Raw genomic sequence first — 22,418 nt, 5'->3', positions numbered from 1 at the left:
TTGATCATTTCGCGATATTGCCATATTTTTGCTGAAAGGATTTAGTATAGAACAACGACGATAAAGTTTGCAACTTTTGGTCGCTGATTAAAAAAAAGCCTTACCTGTACCGGAAGTAGCGTGACGTCACAAGAGCTAGTATTCCTCACAATTCCCCGTTGTTTACAATGGAGCGAGAGAGATTCGGACCGAGAAAGCGACGATTACCCCATTAATTTGAGCGAGGATGAAAGATTCGTGGATGAGGAACGTTAGAGTGAAGGACTAGAGTGTAGTGAAGGGTGTATCTTTTTTCGCTCTGACCGTAACTTAGGTACAAGCTGGCTCATTGGATTCCACACTCTCTCCTTTTTCTATTGTGGATCACGGATTTGTATTTTTAACCACCTCGGATACTATATCCTCTTGAAAATGAGAGTTGATAACGCGAAATGGACATTCACAGTGACTTTTATCTCCACGACAATACATTGGTGAAGCTCTTTAGCTACAGAGCTAACGTAATAGCATCAGGTTTAAATGCAGATAAAACAAAATACAAAAAAACCCTGACTGGAAGGATAGACAGAAGATCAACAATACTATTAAACCATGGACATGTAAATACACGGTTAATAATTTCCAGCTTGGCGAAGCTTAACAATGCTGTGTTGCTAACGACGCCATTGAAGCTAACTTAGCAACCGGACCTCACAGAGCTATGCTAAAAACATTAGCTCTCCACCTACACCAGCCAGCCCTCATCTGCTCATCAACACCCGTGCTCACCTGCGTTCCAGCGATCGACGGTGCGACGAAGGACTTCACCCGATCACAGATGCGGTCGGCGAGACGGAGGAAGTTAAGGTGAGTTCGGCGGCTAACGCGTCTGCTATCCATCTCTGTCTTCCTGGTTGTGTTGCTGTAGTCCGCAGCTAATACACCGATCCCACCTACAACTTTCTTTTTTGCAGTCTCCATTGTTCATTAAACAAATTGCAAAAGATTCACCAACACAGATGTCCAGAATACTGTGGAATTTTTCGATGAAAACAGAGTATGGTGACACATTGGGTCCGAATACTTCCGTTGCCGTCGTGACGTCACGCGCATACGTCGTCATACATAGACGTTTTCAAGCGGAAGTTTCCCGGGAAATTTAAAATTGCACTTTATAAGTTAACCCGGCCGTATTGGCATGTGTTGCGATGTTAATATTTCATCATTGATGTATAAACTATCAGACTGCGTGGTCGCTAGTAGTGGCTTTCAGTAGGCCTTTAAAGTCATTTTTCATAGTAATAAAAAAACATTGTTTACTTTTTGATATCAATATAAAACACAACGCAGTTTGACTAATGAAGATCAAATCTAATTAGCAAGATGTGTTCTTCCCCAACAACACCATGTGGTTGAGTGCGACAGTTTGGCCAAATAAACAGGAGTGATACCTCTCGCATTTAATACACAATCTTCGTACCTCAGCGTGTTGATACTTCAGTCTGTGTTCAATTCGATGAGATGACAAAACTTTTGAGCTAGTGTTGATGTTATCTGACCACTGACAACGTTAGCAGTTAAATAAAGGACAAGTGATCATGCCAGTAAACAAACTAAAGACTTTACTGTATAAACAAGTTGTGACAACGTTCGCCTGCAGCATGTTTCCTCACCTCATTAACTCAGTCACAGCTGGTGAGAGGACGCAGTGTTGAGAAAATGAAAGCAACATCAAATATTTTCGTCCTTCGCTGAATACTTTTAGGTGTGAAACAAATGCGTCTGTCTCCAATATTGTCCACACCTGTCGCACTCGCCATCTTGCAGCAGTGGGCTCTTAAAAGCACGCCAAGATTCTACACTACGGAAGTGAAGCGAGGGAAATAAAGTGAAACGAAGCGTTCGGCTCCCTTCACTCCGAGGGAAAATCTCCTGGAGCGAGGTCCGTGTAGTTGCTTTGCGCCATGTTTTGTCGAGCAAAACGCCGCTGGTGGCGATATCGTTTCCAGGAAGTAAGCAGTGTTGCCTAAAATGCATTAATAAATGACGGTTTTTCAATCATTACAAATTTAAACGGTATTACATTCACTGTACAAACACAGATATACACATAATGTACATATACAAGTACATATGCACACATACACTCATGCACATAATCACGTTTCATCAAACATATATTAATGTTGTTGCCCTAGGGCAGGGGTCACCAACGCGGTGCCCGCGGGCACCAGGTAGCCCGTAAGGACCAGACGAGTAGCCCGCTGGCCTGTTCTAAAAATAGCTCAAATAGCAGCACTTACCAGTGAGCTGCCCCTATTTTTTAAATTGTATTTATTAAGCTGGTCTCGCTTTGCTCGACATTTTTAATTCTAAGAGAGACAAAACTCAAATAGAATTTGAAAATCCAAGAAAATCTTTTAAAGACTTGGTCTTCACTTGTTTAAATAAATGCATACATTTTTTTACTTTGCTTCTTATAACTTTCAGAAAGACAATTTTAGAGACAAAATACAACCTTAAAAATGATTTTAGGATTTTTAAACACATATACCTTTTTACCTTTTAAATTCCTTCCTCTTCTTTCCTGACAATTTAAATCAATGTTCAAGTAAAAAAAAATTTTTATTGTAAAGAATAATAAATACATTTTGATTTAATTCTTCATTTTAGCTTCTGTTTTTTCGACGAAGAATATTTGTGAAATATCTTCAAACTTATTATTATTAATTAAATTTGATTTATTTACTAGCAAGCTGGTCTCACTTTGCTCGACATTTTTAATTCTAAGAGAGACAAAACTCAAATAGGATTTGAAAATCCAAGAAAATATTTTAAAGACTTGGTCTTCACTAACTGACAAAGAAACAGATAACAGATTTGGTGTCCAGTTCAAAGTGTGACATGATTTATTTAAAAATTTGAGAGTTGACTTTTGTATTTTACATCAATCAATCAATCACATGAGTTATTATTTGTACAAACATGGTGCAAAGTAATTCATGATTTGTTCAAAAATGTTAGTGGCTAGCTAGTTAAAATGGGATAATGTGATTGCACAAGACGGTCTTAGAAGTGATCATTTGAAAATGTTCAATTTGAAAAATGTGCACTTAGAGAAAATATAAAAATAAAGTGTTGCATATTAATATTTATCTGTTTCTATATATATTTATTGTGAGAAATCATTAAGATGATCAGTGTTTCCACAAAGATAAATATCATTAATTATTAATAATAACATAGAGTTAAAGGTAAATTGAGCAAATTGGCTATTTCTGGCAATTTATTTAAGTGTGTATCAAACTGGTAGCCCTTCGCATTAATCAGTACCCAAGAAGTAGCTCTTGGTTTCAAAAAGGTTGGTGACCCCTCCCCTAGGGTAAACTGGGTATAACAAATGGCACTCTGACAAAGCTTAACCTATTGTTACTATAACAATCTACAAGGTTAATGTAGGTTGCTTCTCTTTCTTCCCCCCCATTTTTCTGCATTCTTTCGTATCCAAAGTTATCATTACGTATATGTATTGTTGCATTTGAACAACTGTATTGTTGATAATGAAGGTAAAGTATTGGTATTGTTCATTATAAATAGCGCTATTTCTATTGGTATTTGTATTGCTCCATTTTTAGTGTAATAATGCTCATTGTCATTTCTGTATTATTTTTTATTTTCGCTAACTGCTTATTTGCTATTACTTTTACCATCATATTTGTACATGTCGTATTTGCTGATGTTGCTCTGTTGTTGTTGTTGTTGTTGTGTTTGCTGTTGTTTTTGTCTCTCTGTCTAATCCCCCTCTTGTCCCCACAATTCCCCCCTCTGTCTTCCTTTTTTTCTCTTTCTATCCCCTCCTGCTCCGGCCCGGCTGCACCAAATGATAATATAAATGCATTTAATAAAGTCAAATACAAATAAGGCAACAAGAGAAGTATCCTACACTTCTCTTTTGTAAAGTAAATCTGAACAGCCGATACGGGCATCTACATCTACTATATGATTTGCCTGAGAAGCTGGACAGGACATAAAAAAACAAAAAAAAACAAAAAACGGTATTACTAACTGTCTGTGTATCGTTATATCGTTTACCGTTACATCCCTAGTTGACATCATCGGCTAGTGATCTGCTTCCTCGCCTCGGTGCTCGTGAAAGTTAATCTTAGATCATACATCATGCCTCTCACCTTGATAGTTGAAGGGTGAGGATGTAATCCGACAAGTTGGTACACTTTGACAGCCAATTTAGACCTGGTAATGGCGAGAAAGACACAAAATGAAGCTTGATTCTATACCCTCATTTTCCTTGAAGGATTATGAGTCACTCTTCATCTAAAAGGGAGTATAACAAAATTCTATGTTATAGTAATCTAGTTCTGATGTCATAGATTTAACTGCTGGATGATGATAAATGTTAAAATGTCCCTTAAAACAATGCTTGTTACAGTTAATAATGGTTTTATATGTACATTATTTCCTGCGAGTGTTAGAACAGTTTCCTTTGGATGACAGTTAAAAAATGATACTTTGAAACACTGCATCTGTTACAGATAACAGTTTTGTAATGGCGACTGTTTGACCCTGAAACAGATTATCTCTATGTCCATTATTTCCTGCGAGTGTTAGAACAGTGTCCTGTAAGAGACTGTTTTGTATACTAAAGTTTCCTTTGGATGGCAGTTAAGTAATGATACTTTGAAACACTGCATCTGTTACAGTTAACAGTTTGTCCCTGGAACAGTTTATTTTTAAATTTCCCTTATTTCCTTTAGTAGTTTGACATGTTGTACCTCAGAAGTAGCAGTTGACAATGTTAATATGTACCTTATAACATGCCTGCATTGCAAAAAGTCAGTGTTCAAAAACAAGAAAAAAAAATTGAAAAATGAGGGGTATTTTATTTGAACTAAGCAAAATTATCTGCCAATAGAACAAGAACATTTGGCTTGTCAAGACTTTCCAAAACAAGTAAAATTAGCTAACCTTAATGAACCCAAAAATACCTTAAAATAAGTATATTCTCACTAATAACAAGTGCACTTTTCTTGGTAGAAAAAAAAAGACCTTTTTGCTCAATATGTTGAAAAATATTCTTAAATTAATTAAATGCTAGTGCCATTATCTTGACATAATGATATGCGCTCGGCATTACATTTCTTGAAACCAGCAAACTTATACTAAAAACTTATTTATTGTTCTTAATGGAAAGGCAACAAGGCAAGCGCTTGTTACTCTCGGGGTCTCCTAGCCGCTCAGGCAAATCATATGGTCTAAAAATGCATTTTTCCGTCGATAACATGATATCATCGCGCCGAGTGCGTGCTCTTTCAGTCAATTAGTGCGCATATATACAGCCCGGCCCCCGGCCTAAATGTTTTTAATTGTAATTTTGAGGAATTTATCTGAATGTGCATGAACTATTTCGGTTCAAAATTGTTTGAAATGTCACATTTTAAATGTTTAAATATTAACTGTCATTAATTTTTTTAGTTGATGTAGATGCCCATATAGGCTGTTCAGATTTACTTTACAAAAGAGAAGTGTAGGATACTTCTCTTGTTGCCTTATTTGTATTTGACCACTACTGTTTTCTGTTGATTTGTTACTGACTGTGGCAGGACACCTCTGCCTCTGTTTCACTTTATGTTGCTGGTAAATAATATGGTTATAGTAGTAGGCTAAAGTTGAATTATTTAGTATGCACTAATTAAAGGGGCAGAGCTTTAAGAGACATTTTAGCTTTTATATTTTATAAGATATATTTTTTGTAAGAACCACAATTAATAAATATATTTCAGTGAATAACTTATTGTTCAAATCTGTATATAAATATGTACATAAAGTGTTGTAATTATATTGTAAAATGGATGGATGGATGAATGGATGGACGTTTAAAACAAAACTGTTATTATTAATTAGTAAGTATACATTTTTTGAGCCTTTTTAGAGAAAATCATATCATTGTATTAAATTATGCAAATTACTCGATGATGTCATGGTGACCACGCCCATAGCCATGCCCCCACCACCACAGGTATCTTGGCAGTTTATGGGAAACACTGATTTTCTATTGTTTCATTGAAAATAAAACAGCAAAGTCCATTTGGCTGTCGTCTGTTTTAATTATGAGACACAATTGTGTCAAAATCATGATTTATTTATTTTTCATGCTTGAAGTAAGAAAAACAAGTAGTTTTATACTTGTGAGTGTTGATGACACAGCTTTGCAACAGTTGATATTCTAGTTTCAAGCATGTTTTACTCAATATAGCTCATCAAATCTCAGCAACAAGCTGTAATATCTTACTGAGATCATTTAGGACCAAAACCCTTAAAACAAGCAAAAGACTAACATACATTCTGCTTCGTGAGAATAATTATCTTATTAGACAGACAATAAGCAAATATCCCCCTTATTTGAGATATTTAATCCTACTTAGATTTCAGTTTTTGCAGTGTGCTTGTCTTTCCCAAGGACACCATCGTGGTCCTGTATGAGTTGTTCCTCTCAGTCGGTTCACGTCATGATGTTCTATTCACCCCCCCCTCTTCCCTCCACCTCACCTCCCTCCATTGTTTCACCAGCTTTTAATAAACTAAAGGGCAGATTCCAGGCTGGAATGAGGCAAGGGGGGGTTGGAGGGGTACAGACCCATAGACCTGTCCTACACTCACACACACACACACACCGATACACAGTTTGGCATGTGGAGTGCCAAGCTCTTCAACTGTTCGCTGACGCCAGCTCCCGACACACACATTACGCTAGCCTCCTAAAAGCTAAGCTCCTCACTAAATATATCCCCCAGTGGAGATAAGACAAACAGTGCGTTCGCTCCATGACAGGCATCCCTGCCAGCTCAGCGTCTGTTGTACTTTTCGCTTCTCCGTTGTTGTTATTTATCCTGATTGTTCCTCATATCTATTTCTGGCTGCGTCATGGAGATATGCTGCCATACTGTAGCCACAGGGGTCCTCAATCCACTTTCTCTCTCTCTCTCTCTCTCCTCCTCATGGCACAGTACAGTGTGTATAAAACATGCACTAAGCTGCAGCCGAAGCTCAACAAAAAGTTTTATCGCACGACACCAGGTTGAGGCTCAGGTTGTGTCTTTGATGAGACATCATATTTACAATATGATGACGAACACGGTCATAATGGGTGCACTCTGAATTGATTGATTGATTGAGACTTTTATTAGTAGGTTGCACAGTGAAGTACATATTCCGTACAATTGACCACTAAATGGTAACACCCGAATAAGTTTTTCAACTTGTTTAAGTCGGGGTCCACTTAAATTGATTCATGATACAGATATATACTATCATATATACTATCATCATAATACAGTCATCACACAAGATAATCACATTGAATTATTTACATTATTTACAATCAGGGGTGTGGAGGGGGGGGCGGTAGGTAATGGACAGCAAGTAGTGGACATAGAGAGAGAGAGAGAGAGAGAGATCAGAAGGCATAGGAAAAAGTATCTGCATTTGATTGTTTACATTTGATTATTAGCATTTGATTATTAGCAATCCGGGGAGGGTGTTAGTTTAGGGTTGTAGCTGCCTGGAGGTGAACTTTTATTGCGGTTTTGAAGGAGGATAGAGATGCCCTTTCTTTTATACCTGTTGGGAGCGCATTCCACATTGATGTGGCATAGAAAGAGAATGAGTTAAGACCTTTGTTAGTTCGGAATCTGGGTTTAACGTGGTTAGTGGAGCTCCCCCTGGTGTTGTGGTTATGGCGGTCATTTACGTTAAGGAAGTAGTTTGACATGTACTTCGGTATCAGGGAGGTGTAGTGGATTTTATAGACCAGGCTCAGTGCAAGTTGTTTAACTCTGTCCTCCACCTTGAGCCAGCCCACTTTGGAGAAGTGGGTAGGAGTGAGGTGGGATCTGGGGTGGAGGTCTAGAAGTAACCTGACTGGCTTGTTCTGGGATGTTTGGAGTTTAGATTTGAGGGTTTTGGAGGTGCTAGGGTACCAGGAGGTGCATGCGTAATCGAAAAAGGGTTGAACGAGAGTTCCCGCCAGAATCCTCATGGTGCTTTTGTTGACCAGAGAGGAGATTCTGCAGAGAAATCTCGTTCGTTGGTTAACCTTTCTGATTACCTTGGTTGCCATTTTATCACAGGAAAGGTTAGCCTCTAGAATGGAACCTAGGTAGGTGACCTCATCTTTCCTGGTGATAACAATGTCACCCACTTTTATAGTGAAGTCACTGACTTTCTTAAGGTTGATGTGGGACCCAAACAGGATGGATTCCGTTTTACCCAAGTGTATGGATAGCGGAATGGTGTGTTTTGCTGTGTTAATATGTGCATCAGCCCGACCTGCTAAAATAAACATTGTCAGGAACACAAAGGCGACACTGACTTTTAGAAAACACCCGACAGTAACAATGTATTCATTCATTTGGATTTTTTTTGTTGGACTTTAATTAACATCATGCAGCCTGCATGAACAATTTCCTCCGATCATGTTTCTGATTGTCTTCGGTGAAAAGCATTATTTTTAGGGATGTCCGATAATATTATCGGCCTATAAATGCTTTAAAAGGTAATATCGGACAAAATCGGTATGGGTTTCAAAAAGTATAATTTATGACTTTTTAAAACGCTGTGTACACGGACGTAGGGAGAAGTACAGAGCGCCAATAAACCTTAAAGGCACTTCCTTTGCGGGCCGGCCCAGTCACATAATATTTACGGCTTTTCAAACACACAAGTGAATGCAAGGCATACTTGGTCAACAGCCATACAGGTCACACTGAGGGTACCCTTATAAACAACTTTAACACTGTTACAAATATGCGCCACACTGTGAACCCACACCAAACAAGAATGACAAACACGTTTCGGGAGAACATCCGCACCGTAACACAACATAAACACAACAAAACAAATACCCAGAACCCCTTGCAGCACTAACTCTTCTACCCCCTACCCCCCACCTCAACCCCGCCCACCTCAACCTCCTCATGCTCTCTCAAGGAGAGCATGTCCCAAATGCCAAGCTGCTGTTTTGAGGCAAGTTAAAAAAAATGATGCACTTTGTGACTTCAATAATAAATATGGCAGTGCCATGTTGGCACTTTTTTCCATAACTTGAGTTCAATTATTTTGGAAAACCTTGTTACATTGTTTAATGCATCCAGCGGGGCATCACAACAAAATTAGGCATAATAATGTGTTAATTCCACCACTGTATATATCGGTATCGGTTGATATCGGAATCGGTAATTAAGAGTTGGACGATATCGGAATATCGGCAACAAAGCCATTATCGGACATCTCTAATTATTTTATTTAAATTTTTAGATGTATCTCATTTAATTAATTATTTTAATTTTGTTCTTACTTTTACTTCCCTATAAGCCCACGTGGACAATTCCTCTTCCCTTTGATCAACTATCGAGGTTGGTGTGCCTTTTTCGGAGATGACTTTCTTGAAGTCTTTGACTAGCAGGGTTGAACACTTTATTTTAAAAAAAATAAACAAATATATATTTATATTATTTTTGCTGATTTGATAGACACAAAAATCTAATTAAAAAGCCAAAAAGCTAATTAACTTTGTCTCTTTTTTTTTTTTTTTAACCCATATTGTTTATTTTGCTAAAATATATTTTTCCTCAACTTTAAAGATGTTCTTTTGTGTACCAATTTTATACTATTCAATTTTATTTTATTTGACTAAAAGCCCTTTTTTTTCTTTTTGATTTGGTGTTTTTGTGCTTGTCTGGTAATCTTCTTTTCTAAGCCTACTTTGAAGTTATATTTTTGTATTGCTCCTTTTCACAAATGACTTCCTTCATTGTTCTGATCGCTGACGGCTTGCATGGCCTTATAGTTTTACAGTGTTTGGATGTTAAAAAGAGATCTGAAATCAACCTCCCACATGTATGACAGTCATATTCATTCTGTCCTTTATCATTTCCCTCAGCGTGACGAGTGGGTTTTATCCATCATTTCCTTGTTCCTCGCCGCCGCCGGCCTCGGTGGTCCGCCAGAAGCGAACGAGTCAATCATGCAGCGAGGGATTGTAAACGCATACACCTGTAAGGTCACTGAGAGCGCTATTAACTTCACATTCCCAGCGTTGCACGTCTGGCTGTCACAGCCTGATTAGACTGCGCACCTCAGCCAAGGCAAACACCTTCCTCATGTCCCCCTAATTGCTAACACGCGCACGTAAAGATGCTGTACGGAAAAAAAAGAAAAAAAGCAGGTATCTCCAAATTGTATTCTTTTGACAAAAACAACAAAAAACTGCAGAGTCACTTTGGAGGTCCATTTAAATTGTTACTGCGTCAAACTATGCTCATTATGAAACAGACAAAGTTTCTCAGCATTCCTAACTGTCATACAAGCGTACAAAGAAGTTAAAGGAGCCATATGTAAAAATGTGGCCAGAAGTGGTACTGCAACCACGGTCAAAATTCGATGGACTGGGCTACTCCGAGGAACTTCAAACTTCCACTGCCTCTTAGTAAGGGTGGAGGTGCTGGCCTGGGACCATAATAGCTGAATAAACAACCGTTTTGTCAACAACAAATCTCTAACCAACACATTTTGCACAGAAATTATGCTATTTTCAGGAAGAAGTACGACATGCCTGCATACAATATCACAACAAATGGCAATCATATGGTTATTGTCAGTACTATTAGAAAACAAAGACTAAAACAAACTACAACCAACGCTAGCAATTAGAGATGTCCGATAATATCGGCCTGCCGATAAATGCTTTAAAATGTAATATCGGAAATTATCGGTATCGGTTTTTTTAAATTATCGGTATCGTTTTTTTTTTTTTTTGTTTCTTTTTTAAATTAAATCAACATAAAAAATATGAGATACACTTACAATTAGTGCACCAACCCCAAAAAACCTCCCTCCCCCATTTACACTCATTCACACAAAAGGGTTGTTTCTTTCTGTTATTAATATTCTGCTTCCTACATTATATATCAATATATATCAATACAGTCTGCAAGGGATACAGTCCGTAAGCACACATGATTGTGCGTGCTGCTGCTCCACTAATAGTACTAACCTTTAACACTTAATTTTACTCATTTTCATTAACTACTAGTTTCTATGTAACTGTTTTTATATTGTTTTACTTTCTTTTTTATTCAAGAAAATGTTTTTAATTTATTTATCTTATTTTATTTTATTATTTTTTTTAAAGGACCTTATCTTCACCATACCTGGTTGTCCAAATTAGGCATAATAATGTGTTAATTCCACGACTGTATGTATCCGTTGATATCGGTATCGGTAATTAAGAGTTGGACAATATCGGAATATCGGCAAAAAAGCCATTATCGGACATTCCTACTAGCAATGGTTACACTGGTGAAAATAAGTAGAGCATGCTTAGCAGCCTAATGCATGCCGAAAACTACAGAGGAGACATTTTACCAAGGTATGCCTATAGCAGGCCTGGGTAAATATTTTGACTCATGGAGCCAAATTTAGAGAAAAAAATGTGTCTGGGGGTCGGTATATCTATTTTTAGGAAAAATAATACAAAACCTCACAATAAAGTCTGATTGAATGCTAAAAATGTTATGACAGACCGCCTTAAAAACGGAATGGAATTTTATTTTTTTCTATAAAGGATAAAACCCTGAATATTGACAACATATGAACATCACACCCCCTCTCAATCGACATATTTTACAATCAAGCCAAATGCAACAAAAATGCAACAAACACAGCGAAATATGAACATGAAGGGTAAAAAAACAAAAAACATCTACAATCTGATAAATCTGATACATCACTAAGCTTTAGAACTTTCTTGTAAAAATCTCCTTCCGCGTCTGTCCCTGACACCCACATTTCAGGCTCTGGAAACACTGTGTGGAAACGCTCCCCACGCACACTGCTTGGTGCCTCGTCTGACCTGCTGTGACTTAGATTACCATAGTAACTAGTAGGGTTGTACGGTATACGGGTATTAGTATTGTACCGCGATACTAATGAATCATATTCGGTACCATACCGCCTCTGAAAAGTACCGGTCCGCCACACCCATATATGGTAGAAATGTACCTAAAGATCTTTCATTGTAGTCCTTCTTTTTCGCTATCCCATACTTGCCAACCTTGAGACCGCCGATACCGGGAGGTGGGGGGTGGGGGGGTGGGGCGGGGGCGTGGTTGGGGGCGTGGTTAAGAGGGGAATATATTTAAGCTACAATTCACCAACAAGTATTTCATATATATATATATATATATATATATATATATATATATATATATATATATATATATATATATATATGTGTGTATGAAATACTTGACTTTCAGTGAATTCTAGCTATATATATATATATTAGAGATGTCCGATAATATCGGTCTGCCGATATTATCGGCCGATAAATGCGTTAAAATGTCATATCGGAAATTATCGGTATCGGTTTTGTTATTATCAGTATCGTTGTTTTTTTGTTTTTTTTATTAAATCCACATAAAAAACACAAGATACACTTACAATTAGTGCACCAACCCAAAAAACCTCCCTCCCCCCATTTACACTCATTCACACAAAAGGGTTGTTTCTTTCTGTTATTAATATTCTGCTTCCTACATTATATATCAATATATATTCATACAGTCTGCAAGGGATACAGTCCGTAAGCACACATGATTGTGTGTGCTGCTGGTCCACTAATAGTACTAACCTTTAACAGTTAATTTTACAAATTTTCATTAATTACTAGTTTCTATGTAACTGTTTTTATATTGTTTTACTTTCTTTTTTATTCAAGAAAATGTTTTTAATTTATTTATCTTATTTTATTTGATTCATTTTTTTTAAAAGTACCTTATCTTCACCATACCTGGTTGTCCAAATTAGGCATAATAATGTGTTAATTCCACGACTGTATATATCGGTTGATATCGGTATCGGTTGATATCGGTATCTGTAATTAAAGAGTTGGACAATATCGGCATATCGGATATCGGCAAAAAGCCATTATCGGACATCCCTAATATATATATATTTATTTTAATATACATATAAATAAAATAAATACTTGAATTTCAGTGTTCTGGAGGCTATCCAGTAGATGGCAGTATTATCCTGTTTAAGAGTGTCACAACATTGCTGTTTACGGCAGACGAACTGCTTTACGGTAGACTAAACGTGACTGCTGTTGTTGTGTGTTGTTACCGCGCTGGGAGGACGTTAATGAAACTGCCTAACAATAAACCCACATAAGAAACCAAGAACTCGCCCTCGATCATTCTACAGTTATGCCGTCATTGGGCAGGCACGCTGTTTGTATTGTGGGAAAGCGGACGTGAGAACAGGCTGTCCCCACTCAGGTCCGCATTGAGCTGGAGGGGGCGTGGCCTCCAGCTCCGGCTGAATACCGGGAGTTTGTCGGGCAATGGGCAACGTCTCCATACGTTTCACATTGCCATTACAGCCGTGCTAATGTTGGAACCCATTTCCTCAGGGTATCGAAGGAAATAGACACTGGCACTACCCATATCCACATAGGTTTTATTTGACGAAAATGTACTTTTCCCTGACAGTTGGATGACCCATCGACATACAGGCTAACGGTCATATATTTCCCCCGTTAGCCTGTATGTCGATGTGTCATTGACCGGGCTAGCATGCTAGGCATTACACTAGGAGCTGAGCACCATCACACTAAGCATCCGTTGCACGAACATACTGTTCTGTATACATGACTGTATATATCGGTTGATATCGGTATCGGTTGATATCGGTATCAGTAATTAAAGAGTTGGAAAATATCGGCATATCGGATATCGGCAAAAAGCCATTATCGGACATCCCTAATATATATATATATATTTATTTTATTATACATATAAATAAAATAAATACTTGAATTTCAGTGTTCTGGAGGCTATCCAGTAGATGGCAGTATTGTCCTGTTTAAGAGTGTCACAACATTGCTGTTTACGGCAGACGAACTGCTTTACGGTAGACTAAACGTAAACGTAAATATATTTCCCCCGTTAGCCTGTATGTCGATGTGTCATTGACCGGGCTAGCATGCTAGGCATTACACTAGGAGCTGAGCACCATCACACTAAGCATCCGTTGCACGAACATACTGGCTTTGTTAGACAAGATCATCATTATAGTTTACATACCAAATGTCCATTTCCATTTATTACAAGTAATAAGAAAACTTTAATGCCTGACTTACCTATCAAGGAGGAAATTAGCAAGTTTGGCGTCAGATGAAAAAAGCTTCTCCGCCTTCAATCGTCTCTATCTTTCAAAGGAATCCCCGATACAAATCCTGGTTTTGTTCCTGGATTTGTCATAAATAAGTTGAGAATTGTAACGAGACCTTTTAAATTGACTAAGGTCTGACATGTTTAGTAACTTCACCAGTGGCAGTAGCTAGACGAAGATGGCGATGTGTAACTGGCAACCTGGATGTGACACACTCACAGACTTTCTAATTGGTCAAACAGTGGAGGGCGGGACATCGAAATTAAAAACAATAACAATATTTCGGGGCTGTAAATCTAATTTTGAAATGAGCATATCCCGGCTGAACTACTGTTATCAGTTATGGAGATATTACAAAATGGACACATCACAAAAAGCCAAAGAAAAAGCAAGGGGGGGGGGGGGTGCAGTATTTAGTCCGAGGACACTTTGACATGGTCACGGGTAGGGATGTCCGATAATGGCTTTTTACCGATATCCGATATGCCGATATTGTCCAACTCTTTAATTACCGATACCGATATCAACCGATACCGATATCAACCGATATATACAGTCGTGGAATTAACACATTATTATGCCTAATTTGGACAACCAGGCATGGTGAAGATAAGGTACTTTTTTAAAAAATGAATCAAATAAAATAAGATGACTACATTAAAAACATTTTCTTGAATAAAAAAGAAAGTAAAACAATATAAAAACAGTTACATAGAAACTAGTAATTAATGAAAATTTGTAAAATTAACTGTTAAAGGTTAGTATTATTAGTGGACCAGCAGCACGCACAATCATGTGTGCTTACGGACTGTATCCCTTGCAGACTGTATTGATATATATTGATATATAATGTAGGAAGCAGAATATTAATAACAGAAAGAAACAACCCTTTTGTGTGAATGAGTGTAAATGGGGGAGGGAGGTTTTTTGGGTTGGTGCACTAATTGTAAGTGTATCTTGTGTTTTTTATGTGGATTTAATAAAAAAAAAAAACTAAAAAAAAAAAAAAAAACGATACTGATAATAACAAAAAACGATACCGATAATTTCCGATATTACATTTTAACGCATTTATCGGCCGATATTATCGGACATCTCTAGTCACAGGGTGACTGAGGATCGAACCATCAACTCACAACTATTAGGTTGAGAGATCACCACTCTACCACGTGAGCCACGTCACCCCTATTTTTTTTAACATGTCTAATCGAGGCTGCTAAAATTATTGCAGCAAGTGTTGTCCAAAAGCTCAGAAAAGCCAAAGAAAAAGCAAGAGTTAAGTTTTCATGCCCCTGAGCTACGCTAGTGAAATCTTGCAAGTTTTGTGAAGAAGAGTTTTCTTAGAAAGTGTCCTTGTATCTGGAATTTTAGCACATCAGCATTTTTGGACTTGGTTTCCGAATTTAAATAAAAAAAACATTGCTTCTTTTCACATTAATTTTTTATCAGCACCCCCCGTGATCCCAAAAGAGACAAGCGGTAGAAAATGGATGGATTAACACTTCTTGTACACATGCCACAAAAAGATTCAATCTATTTCTTTGAGGTTAATTTTTAAATCTTGTTGTAGATCAAACAAGATTTAAAAATGAACCTCTTGTTCTATTTATAGAAAAATAATAAAGGAAAAACACCTGAAGTTGGGACTTTTTGTGTGAAGGTTAAAAGGTGCAACTTGTCATTTCTCAGTGGCGTTTGATGTAGTTCCACTGTACTTTTCTTGGATGTTTCCAATAAATTAACATGTTTTATAAATCCCTGAACAATAATGCATTGAATTTTCATGGATACTGCAATTAATAATAACCATCAATGTGCAATGTTATTACTGTAATATATTTATATATTCATATTTTAATACTCATATTCAATACTCATTTCCATAACTTGAGTTGATTTATTTTAGAAAATCTTGTTACATTGTTTAATGCATCCAGCGGGGAATCACAACAAAATTAGGCATAATAATGTGTTAATTCCACGACTGTATATATCGTATCGGTTGATATCGGAATCGGTAATTAAGAGTTGGACAATATCGGAATATCGGCAAAAAAGCCATTATCGGACATCTCTAGTTTGAACTATACGCTACTTTCTATTACAAATAGCAACAGTGGAGGGTGCATGTGCATGTACGAGCCAGTCCGCCCCACAACACGAGGATAGCGCATACTTGCCAACCCTCCCCGTTTTTTAACGGGGAGACTCCCGGTATTCAGCGCCTCTGCCTCCCGATAACCTCCCGGCAGAAATTTTCTCCCGACAAAACCTCCCGGTATTCAGCCGGAGCTGGAGGCCACGCCCCCCTCCAGCTCAATGCGGACCTGAGTGGGGACAGCCTGTTCTCACGTCCGCTTTCCCACAATATAAACAGCTTGCCTGCCCGATGACGTCATAACTGTAGAATGATCGAGGGCGAGTTCTTGGTTTCTTATGTGGGTTTATTGTTAGGCAGTTTCATTAACGTCCTCCCAGCGCGGTAACAACACACAACAACAGCAGTCACGTTTAGTCTACCGTAAAGCAGTTCGTCTGCCGTAAACAGCAATGTTGTGACGCTCTTAAACAGACAATACTGCCATCTACTGGATAGCCTCCAGAACACTGAAATTCAAGTATGTCTTTTAGTTATATGTATAAATAAAGTAAATATATATATATACATATATATAGCTAGAATTCACTGAAAGTCAAGTATTTCATACATATATATATATATATATGAAATACTTGAGTTGGTGAATTCTAGCTTAAATATATTCCCCTCTTAACCACGCCCCCAACCACGCCCCCCGTTTAGTGATATATCACATATATCAGATTGTAGATGTTTTTTGTTTTTTTTACCCTTCACCTTCATATTTCGCTGTGTTTGTTGCATTTTTGTTGCATTTGGCTTGATTGTAAAATATGTCGATTGAGAGGGGGTGTGATGTTCATATGTTCTCAATATTCAGGTTTTATCGTTCACAGAAAAAAAATACAATTCCATTCCGTTTTAAAGGATGAAATATCTCAAATAAGGGTGATATTTGCTTATTTTCTGTCTGATAAGATCATTCTCTCACTAAGCAGATTTTATGTTAGAGTGTTTTACTTGTTTTAAGTGTTTTGGTCCTAAATGATCTCAGTAAGATATTACAGCTTGTTGCTGAGATTTTGATGAGCTATATTGAGTAAAACATGCTTTGAAACTAGAATATCAACTGTTGCAAAGCTGTGTCATCAACACTCACAAGTATAAAAACTACTTTTTTAAAGTAATCATTTCTTACTTCAAGCATGAAAAAAAAAAATCATGATGCGAGCGCGTACCATTATGTCACGATAATGGCACTAAGCATTTACTTAATTTAAGGATATTTTTCAACATATTGAGCAAAAAGGTCTCTTTTTTTCTACCAAGAAAAGTGCACTTGTTATTAGTGAGAATATACTTATTTTAAGGTATTTTTGGGTTCATTGAGGTTAGCTAATTTTACTTGTTTTGGAAAGCCTTGACAAGCCGAATTTTCTTGTTCTATTGGCAGATAATTTTGCTTAGTTCAAATAAAATACCCCTCATTTTTGTATTTTTTTTTTCTTGTTTTCGAACACTGACTTTTTGCAGTGCTGTCATAACATTTTTAGCATTAAATCAGACTTTAGTGTGAGGTTTTGTATTAGTTTTCCTAAAAATAGATATACCGGCCCCCAGACACATTTTTTTTCTCTAAATTTGTGCCCCCCGAGTCAAAATAATTGCCCAGGCCTGCCTTAAGGTCATCGCCATGCATTCAAACTGTCGTGTTTGTGCAAAGATTAGGAAAGATGGCGATTTGTACAAGCTGGAGGGTATTTGACTTGCTTCTGTTATCCAAATGTGGCGATACATGCTTTTTATAGGAAAGTTTTGCCATGCAGGAGAAGTTGCAAACAAGCATCACGTAGCCCGCCTGTCATGGCGTAGGCAGGTAGAAAGCAAACGGTCTTACCTCAGTAGGACTATCCAGGCCAGGGCAACACCCTGCAACGTTCCAAGTACTGTTCCCTCTCTCAGCTCCTCTCTGCGAGTGTGTGTCAGCCTCGATGCTCGTCTGAGGGCTTCTCCCTTTCTCTCTCTCGCTCGCTCTCCCCGCCTCAGTCGCTCTTCTTCTTTTCTACGCCCCGAAAAGAGAGGAGAGCAGCAGCAGCAGCAGCAGCGGCGGCGGCGTGAGCAGCGAGAGAGAAGGATGCTGCTCCTGCCAGGACGGCTCCCCACACGTGGATGGCCAATCGTATATCACACGCCCTTCCTCTTTTCTCTTTCCACAGCAGCTGACGCTCCGTGACACGCTTCCCATGGCAGCAAATGGTGACTCCCAGCCCCAGGAAGGCTCCTGTGCATCAGGAGAAAGAACACCAAAAGTTTTTTGGTTTTTTTTACGAGGTCAGTCGGGGTCATAAAAGTGCACTGCAAAAAGTCAGTGTTCAAAAACAATTTTAAAAAAATACAAAAATGAGGGGTATTTTACTTGAAATAAGCAAAATTATCTGCCAATAGAACAAGAAAATTTGGCTTGTCAAGACTTTCCAAAACAAGTCAAATTAGCTAACCTCAATGAACCCAAAAATACCTTAAAATAAGTATATTCTCGCTAATAACAAGTGCACTTTTCTTGGTACAAAAAAAAACAGACCTTTTTGCAAGGGATGTCCGATAATATCGGCCTGCCGATATTATCAGCCGATAAATGCGTTAAAATGTAATATCGGAAATGATCGGTATCATTTTTTTTATTATCTGTATCGTTTTTTTTGTTTGTTTTTTTGTTTTTGTTTTTATTAAATCAACATAAAAAACACAAGATACACTTACGATTAGTGCACCAACCCAAAAAACCTCCCTCCCCCCATTTCTTTCCGTTATCAATATTCTGGTTCCTACATTATATATCAATATATATCAATACAGTCTGCAAGGGATACAGTCCGTAAGCACACATGATTGTGCGTGCTGCTGGTCCACTAATAGTACTAACCTTTAACAGTTAATTTTACTCATTTTCATTCATTACTAGTTTCTATGTAACTGTTTTTATATTGTTTTACTTTCTTTTTTATTCAAGAAAATGTTTTTAATTTAGTTATCTTATGTTATGATTTTTTTTAAAAGTACCTTATCTTCACCATACATGGTTGTCCAAATTAGACATAATAATGTGTTAATTCCACGACTGCATATATCGGTTGATATCGGTATCGGTTGATATCGGTATTGGTAATTAAAGAGTTGGACAATATCGGAATATCGGATATCGGCAAAAAGCCATTATCGGACATCCCTACTTTTTGCTCAATATGTTGAAAAATATTCTTAAATGAAGTAAATGCTAGTGCCATTATCTTGACATAATGATATGCGCTCGGCATTACATTTCTTGAAACCAGCAAACTTATACTACCGTTGAAAAGTTTGGGGTCGCATTGAAATGTCCTTATTTTTGAAGGAAAAGCACTGTACTTTTCAATGAAGATAACCTTAAACTTTCTTTCTTTAGTTTATTTCGAACATGAACACACTTACATCTTAATACGTCACACAATTTCATATCGTTTCATTTTACATCATGCCCGAAAAGGAGTAGGAAGAAGCAAAGCTTATTTAATCCTACACCTTTCCCACTTCAAAGCGTTTACAATGATATTGAATCATTAACTGACCTTTTTATATAATAAAATAACATCTGTGAATTAGTATACACAACAGTTTTATAATATGTAATTAATTAATTCAGTCATTATTAACATACTGATATAATAATATGAAGAATATCTTATTTTTAATAAGGTTAGAAGTATTTCTCATAATTCTTCTTCTTTGTACTTTGTAAGCACCATTATTTTGAACAACCTCTTAACCTGGATCATATCAGTACAATTTTTAACTTCTTTACGTAATCCATTCCATCATTTGATTCCACATACTGATATGCTAAAAGTTTTCAGTGTTGTACGTGCATATAAATGTTTTAAATTATTTTTTTCCTCTAAGGTTATATTTCCCCTCTTTAGTTGAGAAGAATTGTTGTACATTCTTTGGTAGCAGGTTATATATATTTTATTATATATATATATTTTTTATATTATTTATATATATAAACTAGTCTTTACTTTAAAGAAATACACTCTATACATTGCTAATGTGGTAAATGACTATTCTAGCTGCAAATGTTTGGTTTTTGGTGCAATATCTACATAGGTGTATAGAGGCCCAGTTCCAGCAACTATCACTCCAGTGTTCTAATGGTACAATGTGTTTGCTCATTGGCTCAGAAGGCTAATTGATGATTAGAAAACCCTTGTGCAATCATGTTCACACATCTGAAAACAGTTTAGCTCGTTACAGAAGCTACAAAACTGACCTTCCTTTGAGCATATTGAGTTTCTGGAGCATCACATTTGTGGGGTCAATTAAACGCTCAAAATGGCCAGAAAAAGAGAACTTTCATCTGAAACTCGACAGTCTATTCTTGTTCTTAGAAATGAAGGCTATTCCACAAAATTGTTTGGGTGACCCCAAACTTTTGAACGGTAGTGTACAAGCCATATACAGTTGACACTTTCATTGTTTTTTTGTTTCTTATACATTTCCATGATCAGAAAGGAGCAGATGGAAGAATACTATTCTTATATTTATCTGCCCCCTTTTTAACACAAATTATCATAAAGATGACACAGTAGTTATAAAAATACAACAAAAAACAATAGCCAATTTACCGACATAATCTCTCATCAAATGCTTACATACCACAATGTAAGATTGCCAATATGACTGGAGAAATTACAAATTGCCAAACTATACGCGACTGATCGATTAAACGGTATCCGGAAAGCCCCGTGAGGAATTATTTGTCAGGACATGGACTATTTCGCAAATTACTGCGACGATTGTTTTCCCGAGACGCAAACGGACTTGACCGGACAAGGCTTGCAGGTAAAAACATGATTTAATCTTTCTAAGTCAATGAGGGGAAAAACAAAAGGCGCTCACAAGGCGGAGGCACAACTTAACACAGGAAACAAAAAAAAACTAACACTTAAACGTAAACTATGGACATGAAACAAAAACTCGCTAACTGTGACATGAATAAACAAAAACTCACTTGGCGAGGCATTGAACGAGCAGCATGAATTAAGCATGAAATAAATAAATAAATGATAAATGGGTTATACTTGTATAGCGCTTTTCTACCTTCAAGGTACTCAAAGCGCTTTGACAGTATTTCCACATTCACCCATTCACACACACAGATGGCGGGAGCTGCCATGCAAGGCGCTAACCAGCAGCCATCAGGAGCAAGGGTGAAGTGTCTTGCCCAAGGACACAACGGACGTGACTAGGATGGTAGAAGGTGGGGATTGAACCCCAGTAACCAGCAACCCTCCGATTGCTGGCACGGCCACTCTACCAACTTTGCCACGCCGCCCCCACAGAGTAAATCTAGAGTAATGTCGCCAGGACGACCTACTGGCAAAACAGGCTTAAAAAATAATGTCATGATTAGAACAGGTGCGTGAGTCCAAAGAAATGAGGCAGGTGAAACTAATGAGTTGCCATGGTGACTGAACAAACAAGGGAGCGTAAACAGGAACTAAAATAGTCTTAAACAACCAAAAAATAACAAAACTTATACCAGACCACAGAACAAAAGATTATTGTGTCTAGGGCTACAACAACTAATCGATTAAATAGATTAAAATTGATTATTAAAATAGTTGCCGATTAGATCTATGCTATGCGCATGCGCAGAGTTTTTTATTTTATTTTTTTTAATTTAAAAAAAAAAAATTTTTTTTTTTAATAAACCTTTATTTATAAACTGCAACATTTACAAACGGCTGAGAAACAATCATCAAAATAAGTATGGTGCCAGTATGCTGTTTTTTTCAATAAAATACTGGATAGGATAGAAATGTAGTTTGTCTCTTTTATCCGATTATTAATCGATTAATCGGAGTAATAATCAACAGATTAATCGATTATCATATTAATCGTTAGTTACAGCCCTAATTGTGTCAGGACAAAAACGCCAAGGCTGCAACTGAACCCTTTTTTAATTCCATGAGAGTAAAGTTGTGAAATTTTAACCCCCCCCCAAAAAAGTTGAATTTTTCAAAATAAAAGCTTTTTTGAGAACATTTTGAGGGGGAAAAAAAAGTTAATT

The 22,418-nt window shown here is 37.2% G+C and overlaps 1 protein-coding gene across 5 annotated transcripts in view; it reads right to left on the bottom strand.

The window, feature by feature from the left end:
* Positions 1–22,418, bottom strand: part of ndp (norrin cystine knot growth factor NDP) — an 86,779-nt gene that overhangs the window by 53,781 nt on the left and 10,580 nt on the right. For 4 of the 5 annotated variants that reach the window (XM_062061671.1, XM_062061670.1, XM_062061673.1 and 1 more), the window contains 2 exons: positions 18,207–18,590; positions 4,167–4,230 (listed from right to left, as the gene is read on the bottom strand). The gene's annotated coding sequence lies outside the window, so the exon portion shown is untranslated. The remainder of the gene's footprint in view (positions 1–4,166; positions 4,231–18,206; positions 18,591–22,418) is intronic. The other variant, XM_062061674.1, reaches the window with a different exon arrangement.

Source organism: Entelurus aequoreus, linkage group LG10 (assembly GCF_033978785.1).
Source record: "Entelurus aequoreus isolate RoL-2023_Sb linkage group LG10, RoL_Eaeq_v1.1, whole genome shotgun sequence".
NCBI classification, from domain to species: Eukaryota; Metazoa; Chordata; class Actinopteri; order Syngnathiformes; family Syngnathidae; genus Entelurus; species Entelurus aequoreus.
This window is presented reverse-complemented; position numbering and strand designations above follow the sequence as displayed.